General features: G+C 29.5%; 1 protein-coding gene across 1 annotated transcript in view; it reads right to left on the reverse strand.

Annotated features, from left to right (window-relative positions):
* The window catches only part of LOC129984205 (5-hydroxytryptamine receptor 1D-like), a 154228-nt gene that overhangs the window by 124381 nt on the left and 5641 nt on the right, over positions 1–24206 (reverse strand). The window contains exon 2 of the mRNA XM_056094028.1: positions 3940–4059. The gene's annotated coding sequence lies outside the window, so the exon portion shown is untranslated. The remainder of the gene's footprint in view (positions 1–3939; positions 4060–24206) is intronic.

Raw genomic sequence — 24206 nt, forward strand, 5'->3', positions numbered from 1 at the left:
GCATCTAATTTTGAACTAAATTAGTCAAGGGGTTGATTGACTGTTGGTCTGTATTTTCACAAACTTTTAAATGTGGTAACTCATAAATGCATGATTTAAGGAATGAGGTATAAGAGTTTGTGATTTCAAATGCAGATATATGTCAAATTTTGGATTTTAATCGTCCGAATAACATACACCATTTTTTCCGAATTTTCATACTTGTGTATTAGCCGCATTCCAATGATTAATCGCTAAATAGATTCTTTCAAAACTATTGTTAGCCAACGGTACACAATTATTAATAAACAAGTAGATTTATTAAAGAATATGGGAGGAAATTTCAGGAAGAAGACTCATGGTTTAAATTCATGAATGATATTTGAACTATAAAGTTTCTAATAAAAGTACCCATTATGATCGAGACCAAAACTCTATTTCATATAGAGGTAGATCTATATTTTCAACTGGAAAAATGTTGTTTAAATGATTTAAAGAATTATTTATGTATTGTTAGAAAAAATAAACGGATTTCTGAAAAAATTATGATATTTAAATATTTAAGCAGTGTAAACATTATATCAATACTATTTACCAACATGTCCTTTACATTTTAAAATTATCTATTGATGCACAAATAATCAGATTATGCTGAATAATCGCGAGTCCTTTATTTCATTGTAAATATATGTCTAAAAATTTCTCCAAAATTTAAGTCACTGAAAAAATTATAGCAATAAATATATTTGTATAATCCATTAATAATTATTTTTATATTATTTAATTCTTCAGAATTCGGGTTTCATTGTTTCGACATAAAAACCAGCAGCAATGGTCCCTCCAAAACTTTCTTACATACTCTCTAATAAAGGTATCATATCAGAGTACGCCTTGCATGGCATTGGAATTCAATAATAGGAAATATTAGCTTTTGATGTGAATTTAACATTTTTACTGAATCTATCGTGTCACCCTTGGCGAGTTATTTGGCGATCAAACACTGTAGTTAATAACATCGAAAATTGACTCTATATTTTAAATGCATTTTCCTAATCGATTGAAAACAAAATTTTTTTAGAAAGCTACACTTGTACCGCAAAATTTATACCAAATTTAATATATTTAACTCATTGCATTTTTGAGTTACCGCTTTTATATGTTTCTGAAGTACAAATCAATATGTAATCCTCCCCTCATTGGATTTGACTCAAATTTTGACAGATAGTAAATGAGTGTGCCAAATTTTATCTGCCTATTTAATCTCGCTTTTTATTTACCGCGTTAACTTATGTTCTTACAGCAGGACAGATAGACTTTCTATGAGCAAATTTTACTTAAAATTCAATAGAAATCTACAAATTCGATAGAAAGACCGCAGACGAAATTCATCCGACTAGTTCAAAATGGTTTTAAGTTATCTTTGTCACAGAGAGACAGACAGAAATTTTCAAAAAAATGTATTTTTCAAATTGAGGGAGGTCTGAAAAGTGGAGATTCGTCAAAATCTCGAGTCCTATACTTTCGAATGCTCGTCGAATACTATACTTTCTCTATACTACGTATACGAGAAAGTTAAAAAAAATGCAAGATTTCACAATTAGAAATTCCAACATCAATTGTCCCGTGTCAAAAATTTAATTTAAGAGTACATGTAAAATAGTTTTAAATGAAATTGAATGAAATATTCATTTTTTTTAGCTATTTGTGCAAATAACAGTAATGGATAAAAACTGGTGGGAATAAAACACACATCGAGGTGGAAGAAAGGAAAATATTTAGATGGGAAAAGTACATTTCCGGTCTCACCAAAGAAATAAGGTCTTGTTCGAGTACCGAGTGCCAATGACAAAGCCAGCACTCCCAGCATTCCACCATTTGCAATGCTAATGAGAGAGCCAAGTGGCTTAGCTTGTGTTTCTTTTCCTTTCGCCGGTAGCAGGACATGACTTTTTCATTGGAATTCTAAGTATTAATGGAATTCGATCATTCGGGAATTAATGGGACGTGAGATTCGCGGTTGTCTCGATAAGCTTCAAGGCTTATTATAGGTAATTATTATTCTCAGAGCTGTGTTGCCTCAAGCAAACGTTACATTATTTCTTTCTTTGCTGATTCATTAATAATTTTTTTTACTTCAGAAATCGAATGGACATTTCAATTTGCGGGAAAGTTTTGTCGTATTATTAAACTGACTGAAAAGGATTTTGAGTTTTATTTTGAACAAATCCTTTTAAGGTTTCTCTTGTGAAAACTTTCTTATTTAATTGATAAAAAAATTATTTGATGTGATAATCGTTCAATAAAAAACAATGAGACAGAACTTTGACTATCTGTTTGGAATTTCGAATTCTCGTGACATGACTGTGTTGCATAATTAAAGTGTTTGCACTGTCAATATGACAGGAATAGAACATCTGCTAGACATAAACGCAACTGCAATGATTATCTGAGACATAATTGAAGAAATGAACATGGTCAAAGCTTATAAGCCAGTTAACAGCTACGCTACTCGAGCAATTAATTTTGTATTGTGGTCGTGTTACTGGGCTGCGAACCACAAGGTCCCAAGTTCTATCCCGCCACAAACTGACAGTTTCCTAACAAGAGTTAAATGAAATCAAATCGCATTCCATTATAGTAGACATATGATAAAAGTATTTACTCATGTTAGATGAAATTGTATCTGCATCCAGTTAGAGCGATAACTGTAAATACTTTCCTTTCTTTTTATATTTTGCAATTTTCTTTTTTCAATAGTATTCCGCATTCTCGATTCGCTTTTTGCTCTTTTTAAAGCGAAGGAAGAAGATTTTTAGTGGGAATTTAAGCTTCGTAATCTTACGTCTTTTACAGCGAAGGATGCTAAACGTTTTTAAAAATTGCTTTAGACTAGTACGAAATTGCGCATTGTTTTATTTAATTAACACAATTTTAACCAATATACTGCCATGAAAATTTATTGTTTGGCCAAGTAAAAAAATTAAATGTCCAACAAATAATATAAATAAATTTAATTAATTATATTTCAAATTATAAAATATTAATCTAATTTGGCCATCATTTATTCTAACTACGTAGCAGATCTCGAATGTTCTGCCATATGCAGAAATCGATCGTAAGCAAATTATACAAATGTATTAATTAAAATGTATATGTATTACATGAAGGAGAAAATGTATATAATTTAAAATTTGTGAATTGTACTTAATTTACACAACCATTTTAGTTTATTCGCTTAAATTCAGTGGCAAGAACCACTGGCAGTAATTTTGCTTTGGTTTTGCTATCTTATTCAGTATTGCAAAAATAACTTTTTTCTATATAACTGGACACTCTTATTCTTTAGTTTGAAAAGTTTTGCTATCCATTCCTTTTGAAATGCTTATCATAGAGAGGAAAATAACGATATTTATTAAAAAAAGAATTCTTACGGGACGTTAATGAGGTTTGTTCTCAAGTGATCCAACTAATTTTTACTGATAATTCTCATTACTGTTTTAGAATCATAAGTTCAATAACGGGCTGGCATCTTCTTTTTTTATCACAGAAGTATTAAAAAAATTCTAATTCCATCAATAATGCCTTCAATGCCGTTTATAATTTTGGGAAAAAAAAGAATTATTTAATTGTTGGTCTCTAAAAAGCATAGCAAAATTTTAATTTCTTCTTAGAGTGTTCCTCAGAAACTCAAATGGGGAAACTTCTTAGAGTATTCCCCAGATTCTGAGAATTTTTGGCAATTAAAGAAGTATAAAAAAGTTATCATATTATTACAGATAGGAAAATAAATAAATTTAAATAAACATTTATTTATATTTTGATTTGATAATCAGTATTTTGATTTTTAAATTATTATGCTTTCTCTAATACACACACACACACACAGACACACATGTATACATACATATGCTTAATTAGACTTTGAAAGTTAAATAAATTCGAAATTTTCAAACGACATACCTTTTCTTTAATATCGAATATTAAATAAATCCAAAATTGACAGCATTTTCGTGAACCGTAACAATTCTCTGTGTCAAGGCGCCATCTGTTGGTTCAGATTCTCCTTAGTACATGAATAACCTGGAATAAGGAAAATACCTTTATCGGCATGTATTTTAAAATAATCAAAACTTATTCAATGAATGATTATATATAGATACTTAAAATGAAATATCTTTCTATGATTGCACACTTTTCAGGAATAAAAATAAGTTATTTAACATTACTTGAAATTTAAAATGGAATTGAAAATAAATTTAAAAAATCCTGTAAAATTCCATATATTGTCGATATAGTAAAAAATTTGCGCAAAATTGTACAAATCTCTATGTCAATGAATTGTACATAAAGCCTTAAATAATTATTTAAACTGAAGAATATAACTAACAATAATTTACAAAATGATTCCATTATCATGAAAGGAGGCATCACTTTTATATTATTAGGTATAAAAAGCTACTAAATGAAAAATTGTTTCTTTACTTTAAAATAATGGAAATTTATGTAAAAGACACTTAAATAATAATGATTATTCTACGTTTTACAAAAATAATATTTCATCTTGTTTTTTCTAAATTCACTGTAAAATACGTTTATATCTTACCATTTTTTCTGAGTTTTTTTGAAGACAAATGCAATATTGTTGGCATTTTTATAATTTTGTTTATAAACTATATTTCCAAATACATAGATTTAAATAGCATATCATTGTTTTGTAGTAGGAGAGTTATACAAGTATTTGTACAGATATAAGCACTATGACATAGTAAAATAATTGTTTAATTTTCAGAGATTTCATTTGAGTGATTTATTCTATCACTGTTTTATTTCAAATTTATGGATTTCTGCATTGAAAATGTCATTAAATAATTGAAATGGTATTAAATAATAAATTTCATTGTTGATTTTAAGATATACTCTTGAATAGTACATAAGTAGTAGCTTTTAATTTATCTCTATTTATTATAGATACAGTTTGATTCAGAAAATGTCTAAGCAAATGGCAACCGTTTCTAACTAATATCAAGCAAGAAATTTTCAGTACGAAGAGTTTCTATAGCATTTAACAAAACACATGATTTTTTTTAAATATTCGATGATGATAATCAACATAACGTAAATATTCTACATGACTACGTGTCATCGTGTTATTTTCTATTATATGCATTTTTTTTCTAACAAAGAAGGAGTAAGATGCATAGCAGATTACACTTGATGATGCATCTAGGATCATGAGTTTTCGTATAAAATTAAAAATTTTCAATGTAATGCAGAATTTTTTTTCAGTTTCCAACATGGATATTATATAAAAAATATAACTTTTTAGAGATTTCTTTCAAAAATGTATGATGGGGATTGGAGAACATCGATTACGTAACTACCAGTCATGGTCTTTTATATGAAATAAAAAAACTTCGAAATCAGTCCAATAGTTGTAACCGGGGAACTTTGTTGACGGTTTTCCACATAAAGAATTTGAAGTAATGTTTTTCGATTTTATCATTTACAATATATGTCGAAAGTGGAAGGTGAAGAAGTCAACCATCTAACTCTCCGACCCGCCACGAAGGCACACGGATTTAAACCATAAAACTGAATGACCGGACCGCCGCAACAGCATCATTGGCGGGAACTGTGGTTGAGTCCGTTGAGTTGGAAGGTGAAGAAGGTCAGACGACTATCGATAACATATCTAAGGTAGTGATCATGTATATGAAATTAAAATTTTTGATAACAGTCTGTGGTTTAGGCTGACAAACTAATTCATTCTTTTCCAAAACACGCTAAAGTAGTGTTTTTCCATTTCTCTAAAAAAATGAAGGGTGAAGGACAGTGGGTGACCTTTGAACTTATCAGCTGGTTAGAAACTTTATTTTGTAACAAAACTAATTAAATCAAATAAATATTAGGGCTGGGTGATTGGTTCCTTACTATCCCTTATTACCTACCATACATATACATAATTTAAATGTTTGTAACATCTAGATCGAAACATAGTATAAGATGATAATGCTTGATCCGTTTATCTAAAATTGGCTTAACTTCTGTATATCAATTTGGCATTTTATGCGTAATGATATTTATATCACATAATTTATACGATCAATACCTATATAGGTATCTCAAAGCAATTCTTTGAAATATTAGTTCCATTCATTTACTTAAGGGAACTATTTCGCTTAACATAAGCATTTAGCAGATAGCGAGAATTGCAGAGATGATATGACATTTTTTGTTTAATTTAGTTACATTAACGTCACGTTTAAAGCAACACTAGGACTGTTTTGGGACGGACCTAGCAATTTTGAAGCTCTATCAGATGACGATGACGGCCCCAGAGCTGGCACCCCTTCTCCACAGTATGCCACACCAGCGGGAGGACGTCTGGTCATGACGAATTTAACGTGCAACAGACCCCCTTACACGACAGTTCTTTGGTGAAATCGGGGCACGAACCTGAAACCCTCCGGTTCCGAAGCCGAGACCTTACCACGAGGCCACCACGGCCCTATGTGACATTCTAAATACATAAATATGTTAAAATTTGTAAATTAACTATGTCTGCATTAAAAATATCCAAGTTTTATTAGAAACTTATCTAGAGAATGCCCAACACCGACACGATGTATGCCTTGAAAATTATCAGAATTTATCAAATCAAAATGTTGAAAAATAATTTTTAACCCTTTTCTGGAAGTGCCTTTTTGACGCTGCTATCATTCCTTTCACATTTTTTTTAAAAATCTTTAATTTTTATAGTAAAATACCTAAAATATATTTATTTCTTTAAATATTACTTTTTCTTATAATCTTATAAAAATATCTCTCAGATTTCTTGGTATTTTTCTCAATTTTAATAGTTTTAGTTTTTAGAAGTCTTCAGGGTACTAAAAAAGTATAAGTATTAATTGTGATAATTTAAAGCATTCAGAGACAACTTAAATACATTATTCAATTAATTTAAATTTTGTAATAGATTACAATAAAATAAACAATTGAAATGTTAAAATAAAAAGAAATCCTTTAAAAATCCAGGACTGAGCGATTAAACAATAATTATCAGCAACATTAAATTTTTTTTTTTTGTTTGTTTGAAGATAAATTTAGTTAATTCTTGTGCTTTGAATATTTATGATAACATTGAAAACTGATTTTTAAGAATAAAGGCTGAATATATCCTGACGATTTGAAAAATAGAGGAATCAAATGGAGAGAAAAAAATTGTATATTACCGTGGAAAGGATTCTGTTTATTCGACGACAATGAAGAGAAATAAGGCAGACGAATTTACTCAGAATAACCTTAATTCGAATTATGACCAAACCTCTTGAGTAGTTGAGGTTCGAAGCTCTTGGAAAATTCCCAGACAATTCTGAGAAATCTGTGTAAAGTCCGATAACAAAGAAATACAACGGGGGACATTATTTTACTTGGTTCTTACTCTTCCCGTTGGCAATCGTCCATCACTTCCCACGCAAAAATAATTTCTTTGACACGATCTTAAGACCTGTTGTGCTGACTTTGCCTTTATAGACTCAGTCTGGGAAATAACATTTAAGTGAGACTTAATAACTTCATTGCATAGTGACCTAGAAAACTATAGAATAACATTTTCTATCATTTATGGCTTTGTCATGAAATCACATTAAAAATAATTGTAGCAATTGTTACATTTAGTTTTTACTGACAAATGCTTTTACCAACAATTGTTAGCATTTATTCTGCAAACATATGCGTGGGTCTTTTTGATCGCATTGTCTGTCTTTTGTTAAAGAATTCTCGGAATTCCTGAAAGACTGTACTTAATACCTCCAAACTTTCAAGGATTGTTTATAAATAAGAGATAAGAACAGCAAGGGATAAAAGGACTTATTCTATATTCACTATATGTTATATCTAATCCCGAGTCCTGTAAAGGGAGTTTGGTTGAATACAATAGAAAATCAAAATATAGGTTAAATGCCATTTTTAAGTAATTAAAATATTATTTTAAAGTAAAATTACTTGTTTTAAAAATGTTAAATCCTCTGTAAATTTATTTTATGTATAAGTTTAATAGAAGAAAAATTGTTCAGAAATTAATAAAAAAATGTGTGATGTTAAATTATATTTGTATATTCCAGTTAAAAGTTGCATTTGAATCTGAATACGTACCTTATATGTCCAATAAAACTCTCAGATATTATATGTTATAGTTTTTTTAGAAAATCTATTAAAACATGGTATACTTATTACACAATTCGGAGTCGAAATTGCCTTAGATATTTGTAATATATGAACAATGTGTGCTTATATTGATTGGAATTTGGATTGGCGAGTTTTCTACACGTAAAGGAATGACATTTTTTAATTATTGATCTCATTTTTTAATTTTTTTTTCGAAATTTGAGAATGAAAAATTCATTATCTCAGGCATCAAAGATAAAATTTTAAATTTTAAAAGTATTGAAATCTGTATAAAAATTCACAAGAAATATTATTTTGACTTTTGCAGAATAATTGTATTAGTGATAAAAAACAAAAAACTAAAATAGATGGGAATTATTCATGCTATGTACTGCATTTTAATCGATAAGAAAGGAAAAAAAATTCAACAGCTAATCTTAAACTCCACGGAATGATAATAATTTAGCTTTAATCGACTGTTTTATCTTTACCGGAGTGTTTCTTTAACAGATATAATTTGAACATAGCAATTCTTAATTCGCGGAATTCCAATGAATCTAATCTAATATCAATTTAGAAACATTTTGGCTTAAAAATTATTACTAAAACAATAGTAGTAAATTCAAAAATCAACTGTTTATTTTAATTTCGTTGTACTAATGGTATAAATATTGTTACAAAATTTCCTGGGGTTTGTTTTGATAGTGGAAGTTATGGATAGTTTGGATAGTGGAGAACGCTAATCAGCAGGCGGCAATAGGAAAAAAAAAACAACGACTTTTATTTACACGAATACACGCAGGACAGCACAAAGACGACAAATATATTCAGCACACAATTATCTTCAGCCGAGACGTGCAGACAACAGACTCTACTGCAGACAGTAGCGCTCAGCTTAATTCAGCACTAACTTAACTCCGTCACTGCTTCGCTAATCTCTGGAAGGCCAGTTCTTTAGCGTCAGTCCCGACTACTCTTCTCTGTCGCTTCCGACTACGACTACTCTGGCAGCTGCGGCTGCCTCCTTTTATAGGTCTCAGGAGGCGGGGCTAGAAGTCTCTCAACCAATCAGGAACGTTCGAGGAGTATCTACTGGACGGATCGGGAAAATTCTCAATGTTTCGGGTATAATCTATTTTGGCGCCAAAGTCGCCAAGTCGCCAAATGGTCGCCAAGTTTGTCGCCAAGCTCCGAGACCTCCGACGCGACACCCAGACTGCGTCCAATACAGATGACTGTAAAACATTCTTTCCGAGGATAGAACCAACTATGCTGGGAAGCAGCATTACAGATTCGTAACAATATGTTCACATTCATTGTTAAAAATTTGATATTTATTTCTATGAAGCTATGCAAAATAAATAATAGTATTTTAAACTAATTTTGGAAATTTATTAAAATAAATACATAGAATTGATAAAACAGATAACTGAATTTTTAATTGATTCAAAATTTATAAAAAAATTCGGCATTAGCAACGAAAAATCTTGATTTATTTTAATTGATCAAAATCTTAAAATTTCTTTATTAATAAACTTCTACTGCCTAAGAAACAACTGCGTTCCAAATGTGGCACTGTGGACCCTGCAGTCTAACTATTAAAATATATTGAATGTTTCTTGCAAAATTTATCTGTGAAAAATGGCCTGAATTATGTTAATTTCATTTTTTTTTTTTCATTCTACCACTATGGGTCTTCTTGAAACTCGATGTTATCTTGGAATCAGTGGGGTTTTCCTGAGGGATTGATTTCTCACTTCAGACAACAAAAGTAAATGGAAACAAACGGCTTTTAAAACGTCATGAATAAAAAAGTCCAATTCCTAATTAAAAAAAAAAAGAAACCACTTCATAATTTTATTTTTTTAAGGCAGGAAAGAAGAATTAAAAAATTAAGCAAATTAAATAAAATATTTCTTAAAACCATCAAATCTTTCTTTGCATTTTTTTCTTCATCTGATATCAATGGATGTCCCATTATTCTTTAAAAAAATCAACACAGAGTTAACACGTATATTGCATAGGTCTTCAGACGATTGCTAACCGAGTCGATACATTTCTGTTACTTAAAACAGGTTTTAAAAAATGGAAAAATAAGTATCAGTGTTGCCACAAAGGATTTATATAAAAGTAAAATTAATAAATATTAAACTCATTTGCTATTAATTTGATGTTAATTAAAACTTTACTTTTCCTTATATCACTGTCAAGCGCAATATAAATATTTATTACGGTATAATAAAAATATTCATTCAGTATTTCGAAGAATAATGGCAAAGCAAAACTTCAAATCTCGTCAATCAGTCAGATGACTCGCTATCTACCAATCACAAGTCGAATAAAATGCAATATTTACATAATTTTTTTTTCATGTAATGGATCAATGTTTTTTATTTTGTTTGATTCAACTATTTTTTTACTAACATCTTGAAGCATGCTATTCATTTATCTACACTGGTGGACAAAATTAAGAGATGGAAAGCATTTTCGCACATTTCTCTAAAAATACCGCACAAAACCTGGACAGTTGATTGCCATATATGGTCACTGTAGCGCTATTGGCCCTGAGATAAGTTTACGTATTCTTGTGGGCGTTGCTAAGCCAGCAGGAGGTATAAAAGTCCGCATCGAGCTGTTCATCTCATTCCACTCTTCAACACAGTTGCAGATTTTTGTGCATTTTTTGAATAATCGTGTTGTTTCTTGCTGGTTTTTAGGTGAAATGAGTGAACATCATCGTTTAGACGACGGTATGAGGGGGTGAATTGTGGGTATACTTGAGGCAGGCCAGTCCCAAGCTCAGGTTGCTAGGGAATTGGATATAACACCAAGCGTCATTTCCAATTTGTGGAGTCAATTTAAAACTAGTGGGACAGTATGCAGACGACCAGGACAAGGTCGCCCGAGGGCTACAACGGCCAATGACGACCGGTATTTGTTCGTTTCAGCTAAGCGCCAGAGGACGCTACAGCCACTCAATTGTCTAGGGACCTCGCGGCTACTACAGGAACATCAATTTCGAGTAAGACAGTTTCCAGAAGACTCCACAAAAGAGGGCTGTATGCCAGGAAGTCAGCTATTTGCATCCCACTCACTCATTCCCACAAAAGAGCGCGTGCAGAATGGTGCAGACAACATCAGAATTGGACACAGCTTCAATGGGCTACTGTTCTCTTCACCGATGAGTCCAGATTCAGTCTACAACCTGATTCTGCACAGTTATTGATATGGAGGGAACCTGGAACCCGATACCATCCCAGCAACACTATCGAAAGGGACCATTATGCTGGTGGAGGACTCATGGTTTGGGCAGGGATCATGCAAGATACCCGCACACAGCTCCATGTGTTTGACAATGGTTCCGTGAATGCCCAGAGGTACAGGCAGGAGGCTCTAGAGCCCTATGTGCGTCTTTTCAGGGGCGCTGTTGGCCCTGAGTTCATTTTTATGGACGACAATGCGCGACCACATAGGGCTCTCATGGTTGATGAGTATCTGGAAAGCGAGGACATTCAACGAATGGATTTGCCAGCCAAATCCCCTGACCTGAATCCTATTGAACATGCTTGGGATGCTCTTGGGAGAGCTATTGCGATGCGCCAACCTTCCCCCAGAACCATTCTAGAGTTAAAAATTGCTCTGGTGGAAGAATGGGAGGGTCTTCCACAACCCCTCCTTAACTCCCTTATTAACAGCATGCATACTCGTTGTGCATGCTGTCTGTCTGTCAGGGGTGACCATACACCATACTAGAGGCAACACACACTGTACAAGCCTCACTTTTATTGTCATATTTTATCCTTAAGTTCAGACTACATTGGATTTATTAACAATAGGTCTTTCCAATGAATGGCACTTTCATTTTTGTTTTGCATACTTTATTATCATGGTATAAGCTATATTCATACCAAATTTCATTGATTTATATTCAGTATTTTTTGAGATATTTGGGAAAATGTCTTCCATCTCTTAATTTTGTCCACCAGTGTATTAACTTCTTTCATTTACCTTTGATTTATTTTATTCTATTATATAATTAGAAAAAAGTTTGCAATTTTTCTTTGTTAGAAAAATTAAAGTCATTTTTGAGCAATTGGGATAGGTATAAAAAAAATAATAATATTTGCATGTATAAAAGGTGATAATATCTAGTTTCAATCTAATTCGAGAACTTTGATAGATTTGAATCGCTTTATAGTTAGCAATATATGATTGAAACATAAAGTTTTAGTTTTTTTTCCTTCATCTGAATGAAGGAAATTGTATTTTGCTTCCACGCGATGTTCTTAAATATACAACATAGACTATTTCTTAACATACTACGATAATACACAATGCATTTAATTAATGGTATACATCATCAGAGATTTATTAATGATTTACTGCATCCTCTTAAAAAAATAGTTGATTCTTGGTCAGTATGTGGTTTTTATGTTAAATAAAATTTGGAAAAAAAATCTTTTTACTTTAGTTAAAAGGGTAAAATAATTTTTGAACAAAAAGTCAAATGAATGAGATTTTCAATGCATTATCTGTTATCTTCATAAAGAGTTTGAAAAAGAACGGTATGTTTTTTAATTTGTATTTCAATCCTTTATATAGGCTTATTCACTAAAATTTTAAGAATATTTCAGTAGTATTCTATATTTGAAATCAAAATAGTAAATCAATAAATAAATTTAAATTCTTTTGTAAATGGACTGCATTCAGTACATTTCTTATATTAATATAAATCTTTGAATACACGGAATTTAATGCATAATATGAACTTTCAAATTTAATTTAACTGTATGAAAGGAATTCCAAATAAATATTTTTCTCTATTCTTTGAATATCTTTTCAAATTTAGGAATGAAATAAATAAATTATAAAATATGCTATATCTCCATTTTTCATTAAGAAACACGACTAGTTCAGAAATAGATTGGAATATATAAAGTTGTAATCAGCTGAAAAATTTTTGCAGAAAAAAATGTATTTCTGGAAAAATCAACAATAAACTCTGAATGAAAGAATGCATATATTTTCATGAAATTGAAGTCCAGAATCATTCAAAAGGAATTTTTATATATGTTGCACATCTTCGGCATCTTTGTCACCTGAATCATAAAATAACTGCAATATTTCCCAGTAGCGATCCGATTTTTGATTACCCCCTAATGTTTACTTTAAGAACAAATTGCATTTAAAATAACTTCGTGAAAGATTTTTCAGGATTTAAGAAAACCAAAAATAATTTCAAAATAGATTACACAAATAGAAGGTTTTAAATTATAAGATTTACTATTTAAACAGGGCTAATAGAAAAAATTTAAACATCAAGTGTTGTATGGTACGTGATTTATTATTTGCCTTGAAACATTTTTTTTAGTTAAATAAACAAAATATTAGTTTCAATTTACTGATGTTTTTTTTTAAATTCACATGAATTGAATCTCCGAATGGCATTTTTATGAATAAATAATCGAATGCTTTAAGAAGTAGATGGCATTAATTTCTATATGAGAGACAGAGATACAGCTTTAAAATTTCTAAAAAGGAAATTTATTTTTCTATCGTAGCAAATTATTTGTGCCTTTCTAGTTTTTTTTTTTGTTTTTGTTTTTTGTTGTTGTTCTTTGAAATGAAATCTGATAAAAAATATTCTTTCAGTAATCGTACCAGTGAAGAATACTTGAATGGTGTTGTCGTTCATTGAATGAAAATTGAAATGCAAACAAACAAACAAAAAAAAACTAAATATAAGTAACAGATTTTTCTCTTGTTTATTTATTTAATACACATTGTGTGTTCTCAAAATGCGTAGGTATTGGATTAGTGCTAGGGGAATTCCTGATTGGTATTACATTCCATACTCTTTATATTTGAATTGAATTAATGGAAAAAAACAACTTACAATGAAAAACGTTATACAAATATTTGCATTTTCTCTAATACCTTAACAAAAATAACATAAATGTCAGAGACTGTAAACTCGTGAAAAATAATTCAGAAATTTTATTCAAAATGATCAAATAAATGTAAAACAAAAAAATTTTCTTTTCACTAAAGCCAACTCCATAATGAACAGTCTTAGCAATAAAATACTAAAATACTGAACTTTAATCAATTCATGCAAAAGAATAAAACAATTCAAATTATTCATCAAATACAGATCGCGAAAACCAAAAGATTTTAATCATTTAGATTCGTAAATTTATTGAATTTGAACATATTTTTTTTCTGTAGGGATCATTATATATATATATATATATATATATATATATATATATATATATATATATATATATATATATATATATATATATATATATATATATATTATACGGATTTTCTCTAGTTATTTACGGTTTTGTCGAGTTAAAACCGTACGAATCTAGATTTCTTGTTCGTGAAACTTTCAAAACAAAGGGAAGTTGTCCAATTTTATTCTTGTTGGAACGTGCTTGTGCTAGTTGATTTATTTACTATGAATGAAGAAATTGTTAATGTTTTTTGCGCTAAAAAGTAGAAAAATAGATTTCTTGGAAAATTACAATTGTTACAGAAAAAACAATAATTTGAATGTGATTACACGTGATGAATACAAAACTCTTTTATCCGAGGTTGAAGAAGCAAAATCTGACATTCTTGAAATCAGTGAAATAAAAAAGTTGATTTCTTCAAATGAGCCCATCAAATATTATTTACCAGTTGAAGAAATTTTTGATGTCATCGAATTTGCACATGTGGCCACTTTTTCCTCAAGCCACTTTTTTGAATCACAGTGTTACAATACATAAAATTTTGCTATAATCTGCGTATTCAATTTAATTAAAATAAGAAAATATGTTGTATTAAAATCGTTCACTATTTTGTTGTTTCTCAGAAAATCACAAGCTGTCTGAAACAGTTTTTTAAAACCGAAAAAAATCCTTTTTTTTATCTTTATTGAAAGAGATTAAGAAATGGTACAGAATATAGTTAAACATTGTGGGGTGCAACTTAAATATGTTTAAAAAACAGAATAAGGCGGTGACAATTTTCATCGTAAAATTTCAGTCTCCATCAACTATATGAACAAAGTATTTAACTTTTTGATCATTGCTAAGGAGAATTAATTTCAAAACAGTTTTCATTTAAGAAAATATTTTTCAGCATAAATAAAATAAACTAAGTATTTTCAAGTGTTGCTATTAATTCAGAGGGAAGATTTATAAATAAAGATAAGCCATTATAATCTTCGAAAAATTAGACTGCTATTAGATGTTAATGAATCTTCTCATTTTAAATCGTTCTGTTTTTAAAGAAATCATTTTTCCAAAAATTGTCTTCTGCCGGTTTCTCAACAAAAGTCATTAATTCGAAATTCTAAAAGTCAAATAAATAAATTTTCGCATGTGCATTGAAATTGTAAATGTGTATAATATTTCTAATGGAATCTGTAAAACAGAAGTAAGTCTATTCTTATGTATATGAAGACGATGATCGAGATATACATTCAGCTATATAGCTGAAAAACGACATTTTTTTTTTTGTGTGTGTGTGTGTGTGTTAGAAATCTAGATTTATATCAAATTTTAGACTAAGATTTCCGTTTATTTTGCTACCGAATCATGTTCATATGTGAAAATACCTCAAAAACAAAACTCGTAGATCAATGAAATTGATATATTGGAAGAAAATAATGAATCCCAGCGAAAGTTTTTAAGCCATTCTTTTAACCAGAAAAAAATCCAAACTGCGTGCTTTAATTTTTTCAGTAAACAATGAAGATCAAATCAAAATGTACAATAATGTGAACATATGCGAGAAAATTGTAAACCTTTGCAAACATTTTTGTGTGTGGCCTGAACATTCAAACTATAGATATATGTAGCATTACTGCTGAAATCTGTAGAAGACAAGTATGCCTGTTTTTAAGTATACGAAGACACAAATCTTATAACGCATTCAGCTATATAATTAAAAATGTCTCATATTTACTTGTATTAGAAATCTAGATTTATACCAAATGTTAGTTTAAACCTACCATTAACAACTCATTCAGTTTGTATTTTCATATGTATATAAAAGAGATAATTGTAAAGAGTACACTTCCAGTGAATTTTTTTCGAAATCAAGTAATATCAATACAGAAAGTTACAGTAAAGGAATTAATAAAGTTATTTACTTTTATAGGAAACCTAGATGAACTATCGCACAAGTGATTCCCATATCTCAGAGGTTACTGAGTATCCTTAAGTTAATTTTATTTTCTTCTCTATTATATCTTAGTGTATAGGCATAATGTTTTGATTGTTAATGATACAATAATATTTGACTCGCGATTGTTAAAAGACTTATACAGGTTTTATATTCAAATGACTAACACAGATGGAAACGTTATTTTTCTCAAACTTCTTTAACCTTTAACTGGGGAGGTGAAAATTTAGAACTTAACTGGGGAGTTGCGGTCTAGAAGACCGCATTTTCTTTACACTCAAAATAAGTTTTCTAATAAAAGTATTTGAATGAAAATCTGTCAATATATTTTGCAGATATTTTTCTTAATATATAAATATTTTTAAAAAATTTTTCAAAATCATTGTAAAAAGTAATCGCGTTGGAACATACATTTTCTTTTCAAATTACATGGGACAACAAATAATATTCTTGAAAAAATATATTATTTATTATTTTCTTAAATCATATTTATTTTTCCAGTATACAAAGGTATACAGAAAACAACATTAGGAACTATTCAACAATTATATGAAAAAAAAATTGACAAGGGGTAAATTTGATCATTTTTTTAATTGACATCATCGGTTTAGGAAGGCATTTTAAACATACAGGTTAAGTACAATTATAAAAATCAGCCTATAAATTCTGTAGATATTTCTCTTGGTATGTTAATATATTTTAGAAATTTTTCAAAATACATTATCACTAGAAAAATTAAATATATTTGTACATACACATCAGAAATCAGCCGAATGAGAACTTTCAACGAAGAAACTTTCTGTGCAACTATCCTCATCACAAAAATCATTTTCTACTTCATTTAAAACTCTCTGGAGCTCTGCTTTATAAAGAGAATCAGTAGGTTGGATGATGTTCTGCGCACCAAGTTTTATAGCCATCTTCTAAGCCTTGTATAAAACTGGAACACTAAACATTAGGTGCGGCCTCACAGACGTCGCGCTAAAAAAATAGTTGAAATATTTAAAAAAGCATCCGCTGAAACCCGCTGAAAAAGTGCACGTGCAGTGAAAGTCACGGCACATGAAGCTACAGGGTCAATCCATTCGATTGAGCTAAAAGTAAAATAGGAGTGCCCGAGAGTTCATTTTTAACGGTCTGACAGACCACACTCCCCAGTTAAGGGTTAAATATCCTAATTTTAAAAAGAAATTTCAAATTTCATCTAGTCTAGAATTAAAACTCTAGTTTATGCATAAAGATTCCAACGAAAAAACAATTCTGAACATACTATATTGTTTAAATGTAATTATAAGAAAGATTTAATTAGAAATAATTATGGTATTTTAGATAAATCAAAGGATTCCTCCAAATCAGCGAATTCTAGATAAAATAAAAAAAATACAATTTCCTCCTCTATTTCATAAATTATAATATCGAAATAAATGTTACAAGAAAAGGTTTTTGGCATTTATACTTTGTCCATTTATCACAAAAAAAAGATGATTAATTCCAGAATTTCCTCAATTGTATGTATCCTTTCATCCACTTATCTCTATTGCTCGTCTTTTCTGCAATGGCCATTTTACATGGATTGAATTTCGAATCAGCATTTGTGAGACGCATGCATTTATTTAAGCATGCCAATTATCCCCAGGAATAACTTTGTTTTTCATCTTCTGAAGTAACTCTGGGTAAATCAAGAAATGGAAATCGACATAAACGTGATTGTCCTAGGGTGGCTTCGTTAATTCATTGAACTCTATGGATATCCATTTAACAATTTGCTACAATAATCTAATAACTATAATCTCTTTTGACGATTGTCTGTTTAGATATCCTTTGGAAACATCAGACATGCTTTTTTTCGATATTATTGAAAAATATTTCTGATATTTGTTTCTTCGATTAAAGATTAAAAAATTTAGTGAAAATTGAAAAATGCTTGCAATGTAACAATTCAAACCTTGTAGAAAAAAAGTAACTTAATATAATAGAAAATTAAAAACAATAGACTTTGATAATATACAAAATTAATATTTTAGCTAAACACTTTTCAAAAAGATATTTTTTTTATCATGTTACACATAGAAAAACGATATGATTCAATTTTCTGTAAATAGGATTATATCTTACATTAAAATCATCTTGACAAAAATAAATTATTCAGAATGAACTGATTTGTTTTGACAAATGAGTGAACATTTTTCTAAATTTTATTGTATTTGAAGTAGAATTTAAACATAGAATGTTATTGAATCCTTCTGCAAGAGAGTAAACCTTAATTGTTGTTATCTTTTTCATAAATACAGAGGACATTTAGATGAACAATATGGAAATCCTGCTCATAACTGCTTGAAATACCTACTTCTCGGATCTGTACTCTTTACGTTTTGTTATTACTGCAGTTACAATGCAGATTACACTATACATTAATCAATATAAATTTTAAATAACATTTAAATAAAAGCTTTTAGAAAATTTTTGAAAAGTTTCGAATCAAATGATATCCATTATTATACAGCTAATGTCGATCCTCTAATGTTTGTTTTAAAACATTTAGAAAATGTTGAGAAACTTTTCCAAAAGGGTTTTTGTTACAATTTTTTTTCATTAAAGGTTAAAATCAACGGATTTACGAATTGAAATAAAGAATGCATCAATGATTCAATCTGTAAAATCTTCCATTGTTTAGGATAATGTATATTTAATGCTTGGAAAGAAAATATATAAAATGGTTATCACCATTTGTCACATCTCATCTGTCTTTATCCTTTTTTTATCTTTTTTCTTTTCAATATTTATCAGATTGCTCCACTTTTACCTTTCAAACAAATGATCTAACTTTCCTGATGTTTTCGAGTTTTGATCTGTGCCGTTCAACGGAAAATTCTTCGGTAAATGGATCTGAAATGATTGTTTTCGAATTTAACGAAACTGCACTTTTGTTTCGGATATAAGTTCCGATACTTGCGTTCCTTTATGACTGTTATGAATCAATAGTCCTGATATTTTATGTGAAAGTTTACAAGAATTCTTTTAAAAATATCTTTTCCGTTTCACCATTTTCTTTTCTGAAAAATGTTTTGAAAGTGACTCCGTATAGAAACTAGTTTAGGCCTTCAGTCGATCAATTTGAAGACGTAAACTTGCTAAGAAATAAGTGGCAATTATTTGGCATTTTAAAAAGTTTGATTATTTATTTTATCATTACAGGAAGCAAATGTGATATAAATTATAAGAAATTCAAATATCAATATTAATTATCATCATAACAAAAGAGATCCTTGAAAAATTCCCTAAGATGAAAAAAACTGAATTAGATTGACGTGATGAATAGGTCAAAAAGAATTCAACGCAGGTTATAGAAGCTCTCAAAAATTGCTCATTTCTTAGTTAATATTCTAATAGATTGCTGAATTTTCATCCAAACAATGCAGAAAAAAGATTAATTTTAATCAATTTTTCACATTCGTACATAGAGTTGACCATGGCTATATAGACACTTGAAATTTTCAATATAATAGAATAGTATGTTTTTATATTAACAATACAAATAAAAAATAAATAAATAATGCAATTAAAATAAAGCTAATACTTAAAGCTGTTTATTGCTTAATACTTATAATTTACATACTCAATACAGTTTTCACATAATTATTACAAAAAAATTACTGCAATTGTCCAATAAAAGTTTTCTTTCAATCTTATTTATTTAGAAAATTTGAGAGGCAAAAATTGAAAATAATGATTTACCAACTAGAATTGCGGCTAATTTATTTCCGAATGACCTTTGAAAAGGTCTATTGGGAAATTATTTGATGTTTTGGAAGTTAAAAGCAACAAGTAATATTACGAAATTTTTCAGGTGGGTGCAAAACGTCCAATAATTTCGATAACGAATAAACAGCCTTTATTCCTCGAGAAACCACGATGAATAGAAAATAAAGCATAGCTGAAGTATTCATAAAAAATGTAAACTTGCATAAATAAACAACCCACTTGCAGGATACTGTCACTAATTAAAAAAGCATCACAATAAACAGTTTCTATCAAAATCACAATCAAAATTCCCTTATTTCACTCACTAATTCTAGCTTCTCTTGCTTATTTAAGTTTTTATGATAGAGCATCAAATATTCTAGAAGGATCGTTGGAATTCAGTATCTAATTGAGATTGAATTTTCTTCTAATTGTATTTTCTTGAACTTTCATTTTTTTATCACCAATTATTCATTGAATAGAAGCTTAATTTTTCGAGTTAATTATTCATTAAAATTATTTGTAAAATTTCTTAAGAAAAAATTACCTGCACATAGAAGTAATAATATTACAGATGCGTAACAATATAAGAGGGAGAGTCAAAGGCTAAAGGGGCATTTGAGAAAAGGTGTTTTTATTCTAATGGTAGAAAATTGAAATATACGTTATCTTTCTGCATAATTACCTTGGACATCAACACACTTTTCCCAACGTTTCACAAGCTTTTTGGTTTCCCCGGAAAAAAGTTTTTCTATTGTATCTGTCACCAGTTTTGCGTCACATCAATGACTTCTTCATCGGTTGCAATTTTTTTCCCCTTAGCGCTTTCTTCAATGGCCCAAATATGAAAAATGCTTGGGTCCAGATCTGAACTATATGGCGGGTGTTTTAGCAGTTCGAATCCCAACTCTTTTAATGATTCAGACATTCGTTGAGCAGAATGTGGTTAAGTATTATCTTGCTGGAAGATAATACGACACTTGGATCTGATTACGGTTCCAATTTAGTTTGCAACACATCACAGTATTTCGAGTTTCAAATTGTCCTTGGTGGGTGACGTGGGTGGCATGCCAGATCTTTCGTTGTCACATAAAGTAGTTCTTCCCTGTTTCAAGTGTTCGATCCATTCGTAGATTTTGCTTCTCGATAAACAGCTTCACCATATTGCATTGGTATTCGGTGAATAATTTCCGCAGTTTCAACACTTTCCGCAATCAAAAAGCGAATCATTGCCCTTATTTTCTCCTTGCTGCAGACCAACAATGGAGTTGTCATATTTAACGGTCTTCCACACGATCCAGCGACTAGAGTGAGAATAAAAGTGACACGTTGCCTGGAAGTGTTGCCGACTACATTCAACCCTAGCAGTGTGTATCAAACTCTGGAACGAGAAATTCCAAAATTCCCTTAATTTTTTACCTATAACTCTCGTATAAGCAATTTTTGCATTCGGCCGTTTTGTCTATCGTAATTAAATGTAGATGTTATGTCTGCAAAGTAATAATCAGAATAATGTGAGATAATGATATATTATAAAACAGGAAAAGAATAAAGAATGCAATGTTACATATTTTGTATTCTTCAAATATAACTGGCAGTATATATAAATTAACATAAATCAATATGTGTTTTTGTGTCTCTGTTAAACAGATCTCTTCAATAATTCTGAAGATTATATCATTAAAGTTTCTAAAAAATACTAATTTAAAACTTATTTGATAAATAATCAGTCATATCTTTGGTTTTTATGTCGCTTTTGAAAATCATAATTAATAAAATATATGATGTCATTTGTCATGTATATTAGATGATTTTTGATAAACTTTTATGGTTGCATATGAAATAAAATTAATTAATCATTCCTTTCTTTTATTAAGATTAATTTTTTTAATAAAAATATCTTTAAAAAGAGTTTGAACGTGAGATGTATTAAAACAATCAATGCGCTATTAAATATCAAAAGGTAATGCTTAAACCTTTCTTTTAGATTATACTTGTTCTGCTGAAATATCGATAAATGCATATCGATACTTTGGCAAATATGTTTTAGAATTTTCTAACATTTATTATACGAAGTAAAACGCAATATAATAACCATCGATCAACAGTTATTTTTCATGTATTTTCGAAAAGACGAGTATCTCTTTTATGGTAAAATAAGCATTCATCTTACTGTTCCTTATACAGACAAATACTGTCGAATATTATAAAACAAATTATTCCACTAATGATCTATGCGTTGACATAAGAAATTATGGAAGCACAAGTTTTGATTTTTTTTCCATTATGAAAGCGGCAAAAGCATGTGCGTGAGGTGATCCATTTTCCTTGTCATTTACAGTTTAAAAATTAAACTTCTATACCATATTTGAAAGAATTTTAGAAATATTTAACCTTATTTTTTAAAAAATGGATCAAAGGCGAAACATTTTTCTTTATTTTTGTTCTCAAAACGACCTAGTTAGATCAATGCTGTTCTTACGGTGCCATTGGAAAAATAGTCTAACAAATATCGAAAGAAAGTAGGACAGATTACAGACAGGATATAATAACTTCAGTGAGTGGAAAAAAATGCATTTATTTAAGAATGTAAAAATAAATATATTTTTTTCTATAGAAACTTTAGCCATAAATTGTCTGCCAGATGTTGTGGAATATAAATTTTTCTTGTTTAATTTTCAGCATTCTTTATTAGAATTTCAAATAGTTCTTAACGGATTTTAAAATGTTGCAGATTTTACCCAAAATTTAACATAATGATAAATGCAGATTGACTATTTACAATGAAATTATTTCGTGAAATTTATACAGTTTGACTGAAAATGACTTTTCATCTCCTAAAAATATGCTCCTTCTAATAAAAATTTATTTATCTTAAATATTCAAAAATAAGGACAAATACTGATGTGAATTATTCTAAACACTTTGATTTAACAAATTTTATTGTCGTATAAAATTAAAAAAAATATTAACGAAAATGATACAAATAATCACTTGGGAAATAAATCGTTTGCTTGTTTCATTAAATACTAGCCGCCTTTGGCGACCAGCCGGTTCGCCAATCTTAATGTTCATTAAAATTTCAATAATAAAATATTTTATGCAATTCCTACTTTAATAGCTTCTTCATCAAAATATTTTAAAACTTCAAATTTTGATAGTCATATAATTCACTTATAATATTATAAAAGCCTGCAGTCATAACGTAATATGTATCCCTCTAATTTTCTGTTAGCTCCAGTAGAATTTATAATTTAACTTAAAGTGGAAAGGATTAATCTGCAATTAATATAATAATATTTTTTACTGAAACAAAATATTATTTTGTAATATGATTACTGAAAACAGTCACTGAGCGCTTAAACTTTATGAGCACTAAAGAATATCTTTCTTAATTTATGTAATATTTCAAGAATTTGTCAACCAAATTTTCTGTCAATTTCAAGAATTTTTCAACAAACACTAAGAAAATAAAAAGAATCCTTTACAATAATCGGTTGAAAACATGTTAGAAAAACTACTTAAAAAACGATGTACTTAAGACTAAAAGCAAATCCAAAAAAATATATAACTAACATAAATACAATTTAATTACAAAAGCATGCAACTAACCAAAAAAATAATTTAAATCAAGTTCGCAATCAGTCACAACAATCAGAACACAATGCGCATACGTGAATTTCCAACGCCAGTTACGGTAACGCAAATGCGTGAATTTTTCTACGCCAGTTGGGGTAACGCTAACAAAAATTATAATTTTTTAATTCCCTTCATTCTGCTTTATTTTAATTCAAAAGTACTTCAGAATGAAACTGAAAGATCGATTATTTAGCAATGTTTAATTTTAAATGCATCAAACATTAAGAAAATAAACTGAATCGTTTGAAATAATCGGCCGAAAAATCTTAAGCCTAGCCTCATTAGAGTGGGGGAAAAAAACTGAACCCTTACTCATTTGGCGGTGGGGAAAATGGGGAAAATTAAAAAAAAAGGGACCCTAGGTGCACATTTCCGACCTCTAAGGTAGACACGCACCAAATTTGGAAGCTGTAGGTCAAATGGTCTTTTCTGTAGAGAGCCAACACACACACATGCACACACATTGAGCTTTACATATTATAGATTATATACTTTAA

Source organism: Argiope bruennichi, chromosome 9 (assembly GCF_947563725.1).
Source record: "Argiope bruennichi chromosome 9, qqArgBrue1.1, whole genome shotgun sequence".
Taxonomy (NCBI): domain Eukaryota; kingdom Metazoa; phylum Arthropoda; class Arachnida; order Araneae; family Araneidae; genus Argiope; species Argiope bruennichi.